This window comes from Triticum dicoccoides, chromosome 3B (assembly GCF_002162155.2).
Source record: "Triticum dicoccoides isolate Atlit2015 ecotype Zavitan chromosome 3B, WEW_v2.0, whole genome shotgun sequence".
In the NCBI taxonomy this organism is placed as follows: domain Eukaryota; kingdom Viridiplantae; phylum Streptophyta; class Magnoliopsida; order Poales; family Poaceae; genus Triticum; species Triticum dicoccoides.
The window spans coordinates 673,492,472-673,511,519 of NC_041385.1; positions in this window are offsets into that span (position 1 = coordinate 673,492,472).

Below are 19,048 nucleotides of genomic sequence, written 5' to 3' on the forward strand. Positions count from 1 at the left end.
GACGGATTTCACCTTACCAAAGTCCTAATGGACGGCGGTAGTAGCCTGAACCTGCTTTACCAGGATGCAGTGCGAAAAATGGGCATCGATCCTTCAAGGATTAAACCCACAAAGACAACCTTCAAAGGTGTCATACCAGGGGTAGAAGCCAGCTGTACAGGCTCGGTCACACTCGAGGTGGTCTTCGGATCACCGGATAACTTCCGAAGCGAGGAGTTAATCTTCGACATAGTCCCATTCCACAGTGGCTATCACGCCCTGCTCGGACGAACCGCGTTTGCAAAATTCAATGCGGTGCCGCACTACGCATATCTCAAGCTCAAGATGCCAGGACCTCGCGGAGTCATCACGGTAAATGGAAACACCGAACGCTCTCTCCGAACGGAGGAGCACACGGCAGCCCTAGCGGCGGAAGTACAGAGTAGCCTCTCAAGGCAGTTCTCCAATCCAGGCGCCAAATGTCCGGACAACGTCAAGCGAGCCCGAAGTAACCTACAACAAATCCGGTTGGCACGTTCTGAGCAAGCATAGCAGTGCGGCCCCAACCCCAACCCCCGCCAAACAGCGATACTGGTACCACGCGTACATAACTACACCTTAGAAATACCATGGGCATAAGGGGAGGGGCACAACAACGGCACGCCCACAATGCGGCTCAACCACACTAGGGGGCTCCCTATACCTCCGTTTTCCTGTTCACACACTTTCAGGACCCAACTATTCGGAAGGCCTGTCCAGCAATACACTCGCCGAATCAATGACGCAACAGCCAGGGAGGAAGCAAGCCACGTCAAAAGTCCAGGTGGTCTCTATAACGAGTTTAATACCTGTTTTACTTACAATCCCGCAGCTTGTCCCTGGAGGGGAATATGTCAAATACTCCCATCTCTTGCTTACCGCACTTCTTGTATCATTCTGCTTTCGCAGCAGCCCTTTTTTAATAAACAATATATAGCTCCTACCTATTATTGTACTTATCTATTTTTATATACAAATATATTCAGTCATGAAATTCTGCAACCGTACACTTTGGTACGGATAATACACCAGGGGCTTACAACACCCCATAACATGGTGTGAGAAGACCGAACACTCTAACGAGTGCGGCACCCCGAACTTATAGCACTATATGCATCGGCTCCGAATCATGTCTTTGGTCAATAGTTGGGTTTGCCCGGCTCCCATGTTTTGGTACCTTACGTTCCGCATTGTTGGCTAAGGTAGCGCTGGGATAACTACTGCGATTGTGCCCCAGTTGAGCTGGGTTAACACCTCAGTAGAGAAAGCTAAAACTTATTGTCATGATAGTGCGAGAGACCGGTCGCTGTTCACGAGGTTTCTTCGAGTCCTTAAAGACTTATGCCGCTTCGAGCGAGGAACCGGACTTATCCGGCCTAGGCGTGGATAGCGCCCCGAACTCGGTCTTCCGAATACTAGGGGCTTCGCCGAAATTTAAAATTATAGAATTCTATGGCTAAGTGAGAGTGATAAAGCATTATAAGTCCAACGGCCTGGTTCGTTGTGCTGAACGCCTCCCTAGATGGACCCAAGAATGGGAACAAGAGCGCTCAGGTTTATCCCGAACACCCCAGCACTCGTGGCATGGGGGTTGAAGCCGACGACTTGCATCTCTCAGATTTGATAAACGGCCGCACAGAAGGTACTATTTTAAATTAACAAGCGTTGCTTAACGCATATGAACAAAGCTTCAGCGTACAGGATAACAAATGCGAGTTTACTCAAAAATGACATCTTTGGAGCACTCATCCGCTATGCGGCGGGCACCCTTCAGAACGCCATTATAATACATCTCGGGCATACGATACTCCTTGCCCGGTGGTGGCGCGTCCGTCAACAGCTTCTCCGCGTCTAGCTTGCCCCAGTGCACCTTAGCACGGGCAAGGGCCCGACGGGCACCTTCAATACAAATGGAGCGCTTGACGACCTCAATCCACGGACACACGTCCACCAGCCGCCGCACCAGACCGAAGTAGCTCCCAGGCATGACTTCTCCAGGCCACAGCCGAGCTATGAGGCCCTTCATGGCCTGTTCGGCCACCTTGTGGAGCTCGACCTGCTGCTTCAGCTGGTCGCTCAGGGGCACCGGATGTTCGGCCTCAGCATACTGAGACCAGAACACTTTTTTTGTCGAGCTCCCCTCTTCGGCTCGGTAGTATGCGGCGGCATCAGACACACTACGGGGCAGATCGGCGAACGCTCCTGGAGAGCTCTGGATTCGGGTAAGTAGCAGATAATTAACTTTTATATTTTTGCTTTGCATAAAGAATGCCTTACCCGCCGCTATCTTCTTCATCGCCTTGATCTCCTGAAGGGCCTTCTGGGCTTCGGCCTTAGCGGTCTTGGCACTCTCAAGAGCCAAGGCAAGCTCGGACTCTCGAGTCTTCAAGTTACGCTCCAAACTCTCGTGTTTTTCCACGAGAGCCTGGAGCTCTTGCCGCACCTCCGCCACCCGCGCCTCCTGCTTCTCTCGCTCGGTGCGCTCCAAGGCCGCACTCTTTTCGGCCTTCGAGACCGCCTCTTTCAGGGTCGCCACCTCAGTCGTGGCTCCTGTAACATTAATGTTGGTCCTGTTATTATTATGCAACCAAGTATTTCTATATACATTTATAGGAGGTACTATGTACCCTCTTTATCCTCGAGCTGCTTCTTGGCACGGCCGAGCTCGCTCTCAGACCGCTTGAGATTTTCCTTCAAGGCATTGACCTCCGCAGTCAGTGCGGCAGAGGTCAGCAGCGCAGCCTGCATTCCCATATTGACATATTTCTGTTAGACTCCTGCGTGATCTTTTGAGATCCTCAGTTCGAATTTTCTTTCCGAACACCAAACTGAGCATCAGGGGCTACTGTCTATGCGGTAACATTTTTTATATATGTTTTTGAACACATACCTCAAAGCCCGTTAACAGGCTTGTGCAGGCTTTCGTCAGCCCGCTCTTGGCGGACTGAACCTTCTGAATCACCGCACTCATAACAGTGCGGTGTTCTTCGTCGATGGAGGCGCCGTTAAGTGCCTCCAGCAAATTGTCCGGCGCCTCCGGGTGGACGGAAGTCGCCGGCGCCGCGGGCTTGCCCTTCTTATGAAGGCGCCGCCTGTCGGACTTTGGAACCACTGATGGTTCCGGAGCAGTGTCCGGCCCGGGGCCGGACTTAGATCCCTCTAGGGCTTTACCCCCTTTGGGCTTGGAGTCCGGAAGGTCTCCTTGTGGTGCTTCTAGGACCACCTCCTCCTGGTTTTGTCCCCTACGGGACTCCACCTCAGCGTCATCCGTATGAAGAGGGGAGGAGGCCGTCGGAAGTGAAGCGCTATTCACATCCGACGAATTCAGAGATCCGCTCGATGAATCGCCAAACTGAGCTCTGGGCGGACTGCATGATTAGCTTCGGCGTTAAAAGCTATCAAATAATAAAGGAGTGCAATAAGTCATTCGGGTAGCCGGACACTTACGATTTTGCCAGGGGCTTGACCCTGGATGGCCAGTCCTCCCCGCCGTCTTCGGCGTCGGGGGCATAGTCCGGCAGAAGGGTCTTCCCCTTCTTGGACCCTCCGGCTTCCCCAGTTGGGGCGGCCTTTCTCTTCTTTCCTCCCCCCGTTGGAGGGGGAGAGGCATCTTCTTCTTCCTGCTCCTCCTCATCTTCGGAGGCGGAGGGTGCGTTGGGGCCGTCTGGCAAATCCGACGACATCGGGCGCCGGGAACTCTTTGGTGTCCCCGTGGCCTTCTCCTTGGCCTTCTTCTTCGGCACCACGTGAGGTGCCGGAACCAGTAGCTTCGCTAAGTGTGCGTCTATTGGGCCTTCGGGCAAAGGGGCCGGACAGTCGAACTGTCCGGATGTCCTCTTCCAGTCCTGTCAAAGGAACGGGAGTTTAGATCCCACATAAAAGTCACACTATGAAATTTGGGTATCCCGTAAGGGACTAAATGTAAGCTTACTTCGGAGGCTTGACGTTTGGCGCGGAATCCGCGATCCTCGGTGACGGGAGGGGAGACCTTGGAACTCTTGAAAAGCACCTTCCAGGCATCCTCGTGCTTCGTTTCAAATAGCCGGGATAGAGTCTGGTGCCGGGCCGGGTCGAACTCCCACAAATTGAAGTCCCGTCGTTGAAACGGGAGGATCCGGCGGAAGAGCATGACCTGGACCAGGTTGACAAGCTTAACGTTCTTGGTCACCAGGTCTCGGACGCAGGTTTGGAGTCCGGTCACCTCTTCCGAATTGCCCCACGACAGGCCTGTCTCTTTCCAAGATGTGAGCCGGGTGGGGATGCCGGATCGAAATTCGGGGGCCGCCGCCCATTTAGGGTCACGCGGCTCGGTGATATAAAACCACCCCGGTTGCCACCCTTTGATGGTTTCCACGAAGGCACCCTCGAGCCAGGTGACGTTGGCTATCTTGCCCACCATGGCGCCTCCACATTCCGCCTGTCGGCCTTGCACGACCTTCGGCTTGACGCTGAAGATCTTCAGCCATAGGCCAAAGTGGGGATGGATGCGGAAGAAGGCCTCGCACACGACGATAAACGCCGAGATATTGAGGATGAAGTTCGGGGCCAGATCGTGGAAGTCTAGGCCGTAGTAGAACATTAGCCCCCGGATGAACGGGTGAAGAGGAAAACCTAGTCCACGGAGGAAATGGGGAAGAAAAACAACCCTCTCATGGGGCCTGGGGGCGGGGATGAGTTGTCTCGCATCTGGGAGATGGTGCGCGATGTCGTTAGACAAGTATCTGGCCTTCCTCAGGTTTTTGATTTGTCCCTCCATGACGGAGGAGGCCATCCATCTACCTCCCGCTCCAGACATGGTTGGAGAAGGTTGAGGTGGGAAGTGCGGGCTTGGGCTCTGGAGCTCGAGCGCGCAGGGACGGATAAGCAGAGGAGGAAGAGGGCGTGAATGGAAAGGGCAGATTCTTATCCCCTTATATGGGCGGCCAAAACTACGAGCCCCCCGCCAGCCTAATAAAACTCGCTTATCTCCCAAGCACCGCAGTTAATGGAGCGGTTGGGTTACCCACACCCGTATTGATGAGAATCCCAGAATAAGGGGACACGACCTCTGCTTTGACAAGACGTGCCAAGGAAACCGCCTCGCTAAACGCGCTGAGGTGGAACAATAAAATGAATAAAGAGCCTGGCTGTGGCATGATGTCACGCCACGGAATACGTCAGCAGATCCGATTGATACAAATATTATTCTCTCTATGAAGGAATGTGGGACTTATTTTGCAGAGCCGAACACTACCCTGGTGTTCAAACATCTTCTATGAAATATTCGGAGGAGGAACCCGCCTTGCAATGCCGAAGACAACTTGCGCGCCGGACTCGTCGTCATTAAAGCCTGGTTCAGGGGCTACTGAGGGAGTCCTGGATTAGGGGGTGTCCGGATGGCCGGACTAAGACATTTGGCCGGACTCCCAGACTATGAAGAGACAAGATTGAAGACTCCGTCCCGTGTCCGGATGGGACTTTCCTTGGCGTGGAAGGCAAGCTTGGCGATACGATATGAAGATCTCCTCCCATTGTAACCGACTCTGTGTAACCCTAGCCCTCTCCGGTGTCTATATAAACCGGAGAGTTTTAGTCCGTAGGACGAACAACAATCATACCATAGGCTAGCTTCTAGGGTTTAGCCACTCCGATCTCGTGGTAGATCTACTCTTGTACTACCCATATCATCAATATTAATCAAGAAGGAGTAGGGTTTTACCTCCATCGAGAGGGCCCGAACCTGGGTAAAAACATCGTGTCCCTTGTGTCATGTTACCATCCGCCTAGACGCACAGTTCGGGACCCCCTACCTGAGATCCGCCGGTTTTGACACCGATAGCAGGTCCGCAAACGCCCCTAGAGAAATAAGAATTCAATTCATCACCTTGAATTTCACCTGTTACTACATAAAAATCACTTTGAGTAAGAAAAAGCCTTACTAGCCGCAATCCTCCTCGCCTCCTGAATGTCCTTCAGAGCACCTTGGGCTTCCTCCCGAGCATCATTTGCGGCTTGAAGAGCTTGGGCGAGTTCGGATTCTTTCCCAGATAGACTCTGCTCCAAAGTCTTGCTTTTCTTCACGGCCTCCTGGAGTTCTCGTTCAGCTTCAATGACCCTGGCCTCGTGCTTCTCGTGAAGAGCCTGCTCCGCGATGACCTTCTTATTAGCTTCGGACACAGCCTTTTTAAGTGCCTCAATTTCGGCATTTGCCCCTAGAGCACAAAATACAAATAATTTCATCAGGCACACCTACTCATTTGTGCTAAACTTAACAAGGTTTCGACATACCTTGCTTGTCCTCCAACTGCTTCTTCACCCGGCCAAGTTCTTCTTTGGCCCACTCTAGACTCTGTTTCATTCCAAATACTTCCGCAGTATGAGAGGCGGTAGTCGCTACAGACGCATGTTTATAAAGGAAGAGATATATGTCATCACCTGAGTCTCCTGTGAAGCGGAAATTTGATCCCCTGTCTGGTTCTCTCTTTCACCGGACAGTGTATCAGGGGCTACTATCCATACTATGACAATCTTCAAAAGCTCCTAAAACATACCTCAAAGCCTTTTATAAGGCTGATGCATGATTCATTCAGTCCGCTCTCAGCGGACTGAATCTTTTCAATCACCGCACCCATAAGGGTGCGATGTTCATCGACGATAGAAGCACTCTTTAGCGCTGTCAATAAGCTGCCCTGCACTTCTGGTTGGACAGAGGTTGCCGGCGGAGCGGGCTTGCCTCCTTCAGTCAAGACGGGCTGTCTGCCTGATCCTGGAGCCTCAAAGGTCTTCGGGACCGTGTCCGGCTGCGGGCTGAATCTACGATCGCCCCCGCCGTCGACGCTCATGGGAGCCGTCGCTCCCGTGTATCCGTCCCCAGAGGTGTGCCCTCCCTGGTCTGGGTCCTTCTGGGACGACACCTCGGTGTCATGCCCGGGCTTCGGGGAAGGGGCCTCTGGAGGCGTCTCGCTCTCTAGTGCATCTGAGCTCAACGAATCCTCCGATGAGGACTGTTCGGCGCGAGACCTCGTCGGGAAGCACAGAGTGTGGCGCAAGTTAAAATATTACGCCTTAGTGATCCTGGACGCGTAGGCATGTTCGGATTTCGTGTACTCATGAGTTTATCAGGGGTTAGGCCTTGGGATACCACTCCGGGCTGCTATTGTTAGTCGTGGTGGACGCCTCTAGAAGGGGGGGTTTTCCCCTCTTAGGCGATTCGGCCTCCAAGGATGAGGAGGCCGTCCTTTTCTTTCCTCCCCACATGGGGGACTCGTTTTCTTCCTCCTCCTCATCCTCTTTGGAGGAAGGATGGGCATTGGAGTGTTCGGATTTTGTGTCCGAAGTACCACAGCAACAGAGGCCGCTTCTTGTTGGGGAACGTAGTAATTTCAAAAAAAATTCTACACACACACAACATCATGGTGACACATAGCAACGAGAGGGGAGAGTGTTGTCTACATACCCTTGTAGACCGTAAGCGGAAGCGTTAGCACAACGCAGTTGATGTAGTCGTATGTCTTCACGATCCGACCGATCAAGTACCAAACGTACGACACCTCCGAGTTCAGCACACGTTCAGCCCGATGACATCCCTCGAACTCCGATCCAGCCAAGTGTTGAGGGAGAGTTTCGTCAGCACGACGATGTGGTGACCATGATGATGTTCTACCGACATAGGGCTTCGCCTAAGCACCGCAACAGTATTATCGAGGTGGACTATGGTGGAGGGGGGCACTGCACACGGCTAAAAGATCAAACGATCAATTGTTGTGTCTATGGGGTGCCCCCCTGCCCCCGTATATAAAGGAGCAAGGGGGCCGGCCGGCCTAGGAGGGGGCGCGCCATGGGGAGTACTACTCCCACCGGGAGTAGGACTCCTCCTTCCCTTGTTGGACTAGGAGAGAAGGAAAGAGGGGGAGAGGAAAAAGGAAAAGGGGGCTGCACCCCTTGTCCAATTCAGACCGGAGGGGGGCTGCGCGTCTCCTTCCTTTCGGCCTCTCTCATCTATCCCCGTATGGCCCAATAAGGCCCATATACTCCCCGGCGAATTCCCGTAACTCTCCGGTACTCCCAAAAATACCCGAATCACTCGGAACCTTTCCGAAGTCCGAATATAGTCGTCCAATATATTGATCTTTACGTCTCAACCATTTAGAGACTCGTTGTCATGTCCCCGATCTCATCCGGGACTCCGAACTCCTTCGGTACATCAAAACACATAAACTCATAATATAACTGTCATCGAAACCTGAAGTGTGCGGACCCTACGAGTTCGAGAACTATGTAGACATGACCGAGACACGTCTCCGGTCAAAACCAATAGCGGAACCTGGATGCTCATATTGGCTCCCACATATTCTACGAAGATCTTTATCGGTCAAACCTCATAACAACATACGTTTTTCCCTTTGTCATCGGTATGTCACTTGCCCGAGATTCAATCGTCGGCATCTCAATACCTAATTCAATCTCATTACCGGCAAGTGTCTTTACTCATTCCGTAATACATCATCTCGCAACTAACTCATTAGTTGCAATGCTTGCAAGGCTTATAGTGATGTGCATTACCGAGTGGGCCTAGAGATACCTCTCCGACAATCGGAGTGACAAATCCTAATCTTGAAATACGCCAACCCAACAAGTACCTTTGGAGACACCTGCAGAGCACCTTTATAATCACCCAGTTACGTTCTGACGTTTGGTAGCACACAAAGTGTTCCTCCAGTAAACGGGAGTTGCATAATCTCATAGTCACAGGAACATGTATAATTTATGAAGAAAGCAACAACAACATACTAAACGATCAAGTGCTAAGCTAACGGAATGGGTCAAGTCAATCACATCATTCTCCAATGATATGATCCCGTTAATCAAATGACAACTCATGTCTATGGCTAGGAAACTTAACCATCTTTGATCAACGAGCTCATCAAGTAGAGGCATACTAGTGACACTATGTTTGTCTATGTATTCACACATGTATTATGTTTCCGGTTAATGCAATTCTAGATTGAATAATAAACATTTATCATGAAATAAGGAAATACTCCCTCCATTCCTTTATGTAAGGTGTATTATTTTCGGCACGGTGACCAAGGTGCATAATTATAGAGGTGTTAGGACAAAATTACCCTTGGCAAATTTGTTGGTTGGTGACAAGTAAATATATTAGTCCACGAAAGTAAGAGATACATGCAATCGAGAGACAGATAGTTTCCTTCTTTTGATACAAGGAGAGATACAAGAAATCAGGGAGAGAGATACTTTCCTTTTTTTGAGGGATACAAAGGGAATTATGAGGATGTACAAGAAATGCACCTTACATTGTAAAATTTTATCAAAAAACAAATACACCTTATATAAAGGAACGCAGGGAGTAAATAATAACTTTTGTTATTGCCTCTAGGGCATATTTCCTTTAGTCTCCCACTTGCACTAGAGTCAATAATTTAATTCACATCACCATGTGATTTAACACCAATATTCACATCTGTATGTGATTAACACCCATAGTTCATATCGTCATGTGACCAACACCCAAAGGGTTTACTAGAGTCAATAATCTAGTTCACATCGCTATGTGATTAACACCCAAAGAGTACTAAGGTATGATCATGTTTTGCTAGTGAGAGAAGTTTAGTCAATGGGTCTGTCACATTCAGAGCCGTACGTATTTTGCAAATATTCTATGTCTATAATGCTTTGTACGGAGCTACTCTAACTAATTGGTCCCACTTTCAATATGTATCCAGATTGAGACTTAGAGTCATCTGGACCGGTGTAAAAGCTTGTACCGATGTAACTCTTTATGGCAAACTGTTTTATCACCTCCATAATCGAGAAACATATCCTTATTCCACTAAGGATAATTTTGACCAATGTCCAATGATCTACTCCTAGATCACTATTGTACTCCCTTGCCAAACCAGGGCAGAGTATACAATAGGTCTGGTCCATAACATGGCATACTTTTATAGAACCTATGACTGATGCATAGGGAATGACTTTCATTCTCTTTCTATTTCCTGCCGTGGTCGGTATTTGAGTCTTACTCAATTTCATACCTTTGCAACACAGGCAAGAACTCTTTCTTTGAATGTTCCATTTTAAACTACTTCAAAATCTTGTCAAGGTATGTACTCATTGAAAATCTTATCAAGCATCTTGATCTATCTCAATAGATCTTGATGCTCAATATGTAAGTAGCTTTACTGAGGTCTTTCTTTGAAAAACTCCTTTCAAACACTCCTTTATGCTTTCCAGAAAATTCTACATCATTTTCGATCAACAATATGTCATTCACATATACTTATCAGAAAGGCTGTAGTGCTCCCACTCACTTTCTTGTAAATACAGGCTTTTCCAAAAAGTCTGCATAAAACCATATGTTTTGATCAACCCATCAAAGTGTATATTCCAACTCCGAAATGCTTGCACCAGTCCATTGATGGATTGCTGGAGCTTGCACACTTTGTTAGCACCTTTAGGATTGACAAAACCTTCTGGTTGCATCATATACAACTCTTCTTTAATAAATCCATTAAGGAATGTAGTTTTGACATCCATTTGCCAGATTTCATAAAATGTGGCAATTGTTAACATGATTCAGACAGACTTAAGCATCTTTATGAGTGATAAAATCTCATCATATTCAACACCTTGAACTTGTCAAAAACCTTTCGCAACAAGTCGAGCCTTGTAGATAGTAACACTACTATCAATGTCCGTCTTCCTCTTGAAGATCCATTTATTTTCTATGGCTTTCCTCTTGAAGATCCACACTTTGTTCTCATACATGGATCCTATCTCAGATTTCATGGCCTCCAGCCATTTCGTGGAATCTGGGCTCATCATCGCTTCCTCATACTTCGTAAGTTCATCATGGTCTAGTAACATGACTTCCAGAACAGGATTACCATACCACTCTGGTGCGGACCATACTCTGGAAGACCTACGAGGTTCTGTAGTAACTTGATCTGTAGTTTCATGATCATCATCATTAGCTTCCTCACTAATTGGTGTAGGAATCACTGGAACTGATTTCAGTGATGAACTATTTTCCAATTCAGGAGAAGGTACTATTACCTTATCAACTTCTACTTTTCTCCCACTCACTTCTTTCGAGAGAAACTCCTTCTCTAGAAAGGATCCATCTTAGCAACGAATATGTTGCCTTCGGATTTGTGATAGAAGGTGTACCCAACAGTTTCCTTTGGTTATTCTATGAAGACGCACTTCTCCGATTTGGGTTCGAGCTTATCAGGTTGAAACTTTTTCACATAAGCATCCCAGCCCAAAATTTTAAGAAATGACAACTTTGGTTTCTTGCCAAACCACAGTTCATAAGGCGTCGTCTCAATGGATTTTGATGGTGCCCTATTTAAAGTGAATGCAGCTATCTCTAATGCATAACCCCAAAACGATAGTGGTAAATCGGTAAGAGTCATCATAGATTGCACTATATCCAATAAAGTACGGTTATGACGTTCGGACACACCATTAAGCTGTGGTGTTCCAGGTGGCATGAGTTTGTGAAACTATTCCACATTGTTTTAATTGTAGACCAAACTCGTAACTCAAATATTCTCCTCCACGATCAGATCATAGAAACTTTATTTTCTTGTATGATGATTCTCCACTTCACTCTGAAATTCTTTGAACTTTTCAAATGTTTCAGACTTGTGTTTCATTAAGTAGATATACCCATATCTGCTCAAATCATCTGTGAAGGTCAGAAAATAATGATACTGGCCATGAGCATCAACACTCATTGGATCGCATACATCGATATGTATTATTTCCAATAAGTCACTAGCTCGTTCCATTGTTCCGGAGAACGGAGTTTTAGTCATCTTGCCCAAAAGGCACGGTTCGCAAGCATCAAATGATTCATAACAAAGTGATTCCAAGAATCCATATTTATGGAGTTTCTTCATGCGCTTTACACCGATATGACCCAAATAGCAGGGCCACAAATAAGTTGCACTATCATTATTAACTTTTCATCTTTTGGCATCAATATTATGAATATGTGTATCACTATGATCGAGATACAACAAACTATTTTGGGTGTATGACCATTGAAGGTTTTATTCATGTAAATAGAACAACACTTATTCTCTGACTTTAAATGAATAATCGTATTGCAATAAACATGATCAAATCATATTCATGCTCAATGCAAACGCCAAATAACATTTATTTAGGTTCAACACTAATCCCGAAAGTATAGTGAGTGTGCGATGATGATCATATCAATCTTGGAACCACTTCCAACACACATCGTCACTTCACCCTCAACTAGTTTCTGTTTTATTCTGTAACTCTTGTTTCGAGTTACTAATCTTAGCAACCGAACAAGTATCAAATACTCAGGGGTTACTATAAACACTTGTAAGGTACACATCAATAACATGTATATCAAATATACCCTTGTTCACTTTGCCATCCTTCTTATCCACCAAATCTTCAGGGTATTTCCGCTTCAAGTGACCATTTCCTTTGTAGTAGAAGCACTCAGTTTTAGGATTTGGTCCAGCTCTGGGCTTCTTCACGGGAGTGACAACATGCTTGCCATTCTACTTGAAGTTTCCCTTTCTTTCCCTTTGCCCTTTTCTTGAAACTAGTGATCTTGTCAATCATCAACACTTGATGTTCTTTCTTGATTTCTACCATCATCGATTTCAGCATCACGAAGAGCTCGGGAATCGTTTTCGTCATCCCTCGCATACTATAGTTCATCATGAAGTTCTACTAACTTGGTGATGGTGACTAGAGAACTCTGTCAATCACTATCTTATCTGGAAGATTAACTCCCACTTGATTCAAGTGATTGTAGTACTCAGACAGCACTTGCTCACTAGTTGAGCAATTATCCTCCATCTTTTAGGCGAAGTATTTGTCAGAGGTCTCATAACTATTGACACGGGCATGAGTCTGAAATATCAATATCATCTCATGGAACATCGCATATGTTTTGTGACGTTACAAAAACGTTTGTAGTCCCGGTTCTAAGCCATAAAGCATGGTGCACAAAACTATCAAGTAGTCATCATATTGAGCTAGCCAAACACTCATAATGTCTGTAACTGCTCCTGCAATAGGTCTGTCACCTAGCGGTGCATCAAGGACATAATTCTTCTATGCAGCAATGAGGAAAAAAACCTCAGATCACGGACCAAGTCCGCATCATTGCTACTAACATCTTTCTCTAGGAACATATCAAAATAAACATATGAAAGCAACAACGCGAGCTATTGATCTACAACATAATTTGCAAAATACTACCAGGACTAAGTTCATGATAAATTTAAGTTCAATTAATCATATTACTTAAGAACTCCCACTTAGATAGACATCCCTCTAATCCTCTTAAGTGATCACGTGATCCAAATCAACTAAACCATAACTGATCATCATGTGAAATGGAGTAGTTTTCAATTGTGAACATCTTTATGTTGATAATATCTACTATATGATTCACGCTCGACCTTTCAGTCTCCGTGTTCCGAGGCCATATCTGCATATGCTAGGCTCGTCAAGTTTAACCTGAGTATTCTGCGTGTGCAAAAACTGGCTTGCACCCGTTGTAGATGGACGTAGAGCTTATCACACCCGATCATCACGTGGTGTCTGGGCACGACGAACTTTGGCAACGGTGCATACTCAGGGAGAACACTTTTATCTTGAAATTTAGTGAGAGATCATCTTATAATGCTACCGTCAATCAAAGCAAGATAAGATGCATAAAAGATAAACATCACATGCAATAAATATAAGTGATATGATATGGCCATCATCATCTTGTGCTTGTGATCTCCATCTCCGAAGCACCGTCATGATCACTATCGTCACCGGCGCGACACCTTGATCTCCATCGTAGAATCGTTGTCGTCTCGCCAATCTTATGCTTCTACGACTATCGCTACCGCTTAGTGATAAAGTAAAGCATTACAGGGCGATTGCATTGCATACAATAAAGCGACAACCATATGGCTCCTGCCAGTTGCCGATAACTCGGGTACAAAACATGATCATCTCATACAATAAAATTTAGCATCATGTCTTGACCATATCACATCACAGCATGCCCTGCAAACACAAGTTAGACGTCCTCTACTTTGTTGTTGCAAATTTTACGTGGCTGCTACGGGCTGACCAAGAACCGTTCTTACCTACGCATCAAAACCACAATGATAGTTTGTCAAGTTGGTGCTGTTTTAACCTTCGCAAGGACCGGGCGTAGCCACACTCGGTTCAACTAAAGTGAGAGAGACAGACACCCGCCGGTCACCTTTAAGCAACTAGTGCTCGTGGCGGTGAAACCAGTCTCGCGTAAGCGTACGCATAATGTCGGTCCAGGCCACTTCATCTCACAATACCGCTGAACCAAAGTATGACATGCTGGTAAGCAGTATGACTTATATCGCCCACAACTCACTTGTGTTCTACTCATGCATATGACATCTACGCATAAAACTAGGCTCAGATGCCACTGTTGGGAGACATAGTAATTTCAAAAAAATTCCTACGCACACGCAAGATCATGGTGATGCATAGCAATGAGAGGGGAGAGTGTTGTCTACATACCCTTGTAGACCTTAAGCGGAAGCGTTATCACAACGCGGTTGATGTAGTCGTACGTCTTCACGATCCGACCGATCAAGTACCAAACGTACGACACCTCTGAGTTCAGCACACGTTCAGCCCGATGACATCCCTCGAACTCCGATCTAGCCGAGTGTTGAGGGAGAGTTTCGTCAGCACGACGGCGTGGTGACCATGATGATGTTCTACCGACGCAGGGCTTCGCCTAAGCACCGCTACAGTATTATCGAGGTGGACTATGGTGGAGGGGGGCATCGCACACGGCTAAAATATCAAACGATCAATTCTTGTGTCTATGGGGTGCCCCCCTGCCCCTGTATATAAAGGAGCAAGGGGGAGGGGGCAGCAGGCCTAGGAGGGGGCGCGCTACGGGGAGTCCTACTCCCACCGGGAGTAGGACTCCTCCTTCCCTTGTTGGAGTAGGAGAGAAGGAAAGAGGGGGAGAGGAAAAAGGAAAAGGGGGCTGCACCCCTTGTCCAATTCGGACCAGAGGGGGGCTGCGCGCCTCCTTCCTTTCGTCCTCTCTCCTCTATTCCCGTATGGCCCAATAAGGCCCATATACTCCCCGGTGAATTCCCGTAACTCTCCGGTACTCCAAAAAATACCCGAATCACTTGGAACCTTTCCGAAGTCCGAATATAGTCGCCCAATATATCGATCTTTACGTCTCAACCATTTCGAGACTCCTTGTCATGTCCCCGATCTCATCCGGGACTCCGAACTCCTTCGGTACATCCAAACACATAAACTCATAATATAACTGTCATCGAAACCTTAAGTGTGCAGACCCTACGGGTTCAAGAACTATGTAGACATGACCGAGACACGTCTCCGGTCACTAACCAATAGCGAAACCTGGATGCTCATATTGACTCCCACATATTCTACGAAGATCTTTATCGGTCAAACCGCATAACAACATACGTTGTTCCCTTTGTCATCGGTATGTTACTTGCCCGAGATTTGATCGTGGGTATCTCAATACCTAGTTCAATCTCGTTACCGACAAGTCTCTTTACTCGTTCCGTAATACATCATCTCGCAACTAACTCATTAGTTGCAATGCTTGCAAGTCTTATAGTGATGTGCATTACCGAGTGGGCCCAGAGATACCTCTCCGACAATCGGAGTGACAAATCCTAATCTTGAAATATGCCAACCCAACAGGTACCTTTGGAGACACCTATAGAACACCTTTATAATCACCTAGTTACATTGTGATATTTGGTAGCACACAAAGTGTTCCTCCGGTAAACGGGAGTTGCATAATCTCATAGTCATAGGAACATGTACAAGTCATGAAGAAAGCAACAACAACATACTAAACGATCAAGTGCTAAGCTAACGGAATGGGTCAAGTCAATCACATCATTCTCCAATGATATGATCCCGTTACTCAAATGATAACTCATGTCTATGGCTAGGAAACTTAACCATCTTTGATCAACGAGCTAGTCAAGTAGAGGCATACTATTGACACTATGTTTGTCTATGTATTCACACATGTGTTATGTTTCCGGTTAATACAATTCTAGCATGAATAATAAACATTTATGATGAAATAAGGAAATAAATAATAACTTTTATTTTTGCCTCTAGGGCATATTTCCTTCACTTCTGGTCTCCTTGGCCTCTTTGTAGGCCTCTTTCTTCAGCGCCTTGTAAGGCGCTAGGACCAGTATCTTCGTCAAAAGTGGCCCGGCCGGTTCTTCCAGCAACGGGGCCGGATAGTGTATCCACCCCGCCTCCTTCATCCATCCCTAGGATAATTGTGGAAAGCACGTTAAAGCGTCTTCCTCGGGATATGCGAACGAAACACATGGATGGACAAAACATAGTGATGACTTACCAGACTTGCAAGGCGGGACAGTTGATACCCACGGTCCTCGGCGGAGTCCAGCCATGGTTTTCCGGACTTGAAGAGCACCTTCCAGATATCCTCGTGCGAGGAGGCATAGAGCTCCCATAGGGTCTGGTGCTTGGTCGGGTCGTACTCCCACAAATTACAGGCCCGGTGCTGACAATGAAGAACCAGGCGAACTAACATCACCTGGACTACATTGACAAGCTTGATGTCCTTGTCTACCATACCCTTGACGCACGCTTGTAGCACCGGCAATTCGCCAGACGAAGACCAGTTCAGGCCCTTCTTGGGCCAGGACGTAAGCCGCAGGGGGCTCCGGATCGGAATTCGGGAGCAGTGGCCCACTTTTTGCCGTGCAGCTCGGTGATGTAGAACCACTGCTACTGCCACTCCTTGACGGAATCATTGAAGGTGCCTGTTGGCCATGTGACCTTGGGCATCTTGCTCACCATGGCGCCTCCGCACTCGGTGTGCTCGCCTGTTTACCACCTTGGGCTTCACATTGAAGATCTTCAGCCATAAGCCGAAGTGTGGCGAAATACGGAGAAAGGCCTCACACGCGACGATAAACATCGAGATGTTGAGGAAAGAATTAGGGGTCAGATCATGAAAATCAATCCCGTAATAATACATGATGCCGCGAACAAATGGGTGAAGGGGAAACCCGAGCCCGCGGACGAAATGAGGGAGAAACTCAACCCTCTCGTGAGGCTCCGGATTAGGGACGATCTGTCACGCCGTCGGAAGACGGTGGCCGATTTTCTTGGCCAGGTACTCGGCCTCCCGAAGCTTTTTGATATCCTTTCCCTGGACAGTAGAGGCCATCCGCTTGCCTCCTGCTTCGGATCCGGACATTTTCGGAGAACCTCTTTTGGTCGAGAAGACAAGCGCTTGGGCGCTAGGGCTCGAGCGGAAGGGAATGGACAAGCGGAAGGAGAAGGCGTGAGTGAATAAGAAGAGGCCTTATCTCTTTATAGAGGCAATAAAAACTTTGCGCCTCCCCGTTTGCCTGATAGAACCTGCTCGTTCCCCACTCACCGCGATTGGCGGTACGGTTGGGTTACTCACACCCGTATTGATGAGAGTCCCATGATAAGGGGACACGATCTCTGCTTTGACAAGACGTGCCCAGAAAACCGCCTCGCAATATGTGCAGTAGCTGGTTGAGAAATGGTACGGATAAGGACCGGGCCACAATGTGATATCAAGTTATGAAAAACTGTCAGCGGATTCGATTCGTGAAAAAGTATGCTCTCTACGATGGTGTGTGGGAATTATTTTGCAGATCCGGACACGATCCTTTACGGAGTATTCGGAGATGGAACCCGCCTTGCAATGTCGAAGACAATCTGCGCGCCGGACTCATCGTCATTGATGCCTGGTTCAGGGGCTACTGAGGGAGTCCTGGATTAGGGGGTATCAGGACAGCCAGACTATATACTTTGGCCGGACTGTTGGACTATGAAGATACAAGATTGAAGACTTCGTCCCGTGTCCGGATGGGACTCTCCTTTGCATGGAAGGCAAGCTTGGCGATTCGGATGTTAGATCTCCTTCTCTGTAACCGACTCTGTGTAGCCCTAGCCTCCTCTGGTGTCTATATAAACCAGAGGGTTTAGTCCGTAGGAAAAGAACAATCATAATCATAGGCTAGCTCCTAGGGTTTAGCCTCTACGATTTCATGGTAGATCAACTCTTGTAATACTCATATCATCAAGATCAATCAAGTAGGAAGTAGGGTATTACCTCCATCGAGAGGGCCCGAACCTAGGTAAAACATCGTGTCCCCTGCCTCCTATTACCATTAGCCTTAGACGCACAGTTTGGGACCCCCTACCAGAGATCCGCCAGTTTTGACACCGACAGTCATCGTATGTAACAATACGCTCTTTACGGTCACTATATATAGTTTTGCGGTGATTATATGATCACTAGCTCATCGTAGAGCACCGTATTGCACCCTACTGACTGGCCACATAGTCAACGTGGCACTTTGTTGATTGGTCAAATTGTCACCTGGTTTCTGGGTCCCACGTGTCAATTGGCAGAGCAAAGAAATCAATTAAACAAAACTTTACATAGGCGCGGCAGGAGTCCAACCCTTGCGAGTGAACCACCCTGGCCGTGTATGTGAGTGCATGCACGTGTACTCCCTCGGTCTTCCAGCAAAGAGTGTACATCAGCTAAAAAACAAAGAGTGTAGTATCTACACTTCCAATGCATTTAGCCTTTAATCTAAATCTGATTGACTAATGCACCAACTTGTGCTCTAGGTACAGGCTACATGTCTATCTTTAATTACAGCATGCAACGGCCTTCATTTAATCTTCTTCTCTCAATGGTCGCATGCACACATAAGTCTGCTACTTTTGGGCGTTAATTATGCCCCGGTCAATGTGAAAATCTCTAAATGTATAGTCTTTCACGGACGTAGGGAGTAGGTTGAGCACTTGAGCATGAGCGTGTGTGTTGCGTTGTGTGCTATGTGCCGCATGGGTGCGTGAGTGTTGCGTGCGTCCATGTGTACGTGTGAGTGTTGCATGTTGCATGCATGCATGCATGCATGGGGTTTACTCCCTCCCATTG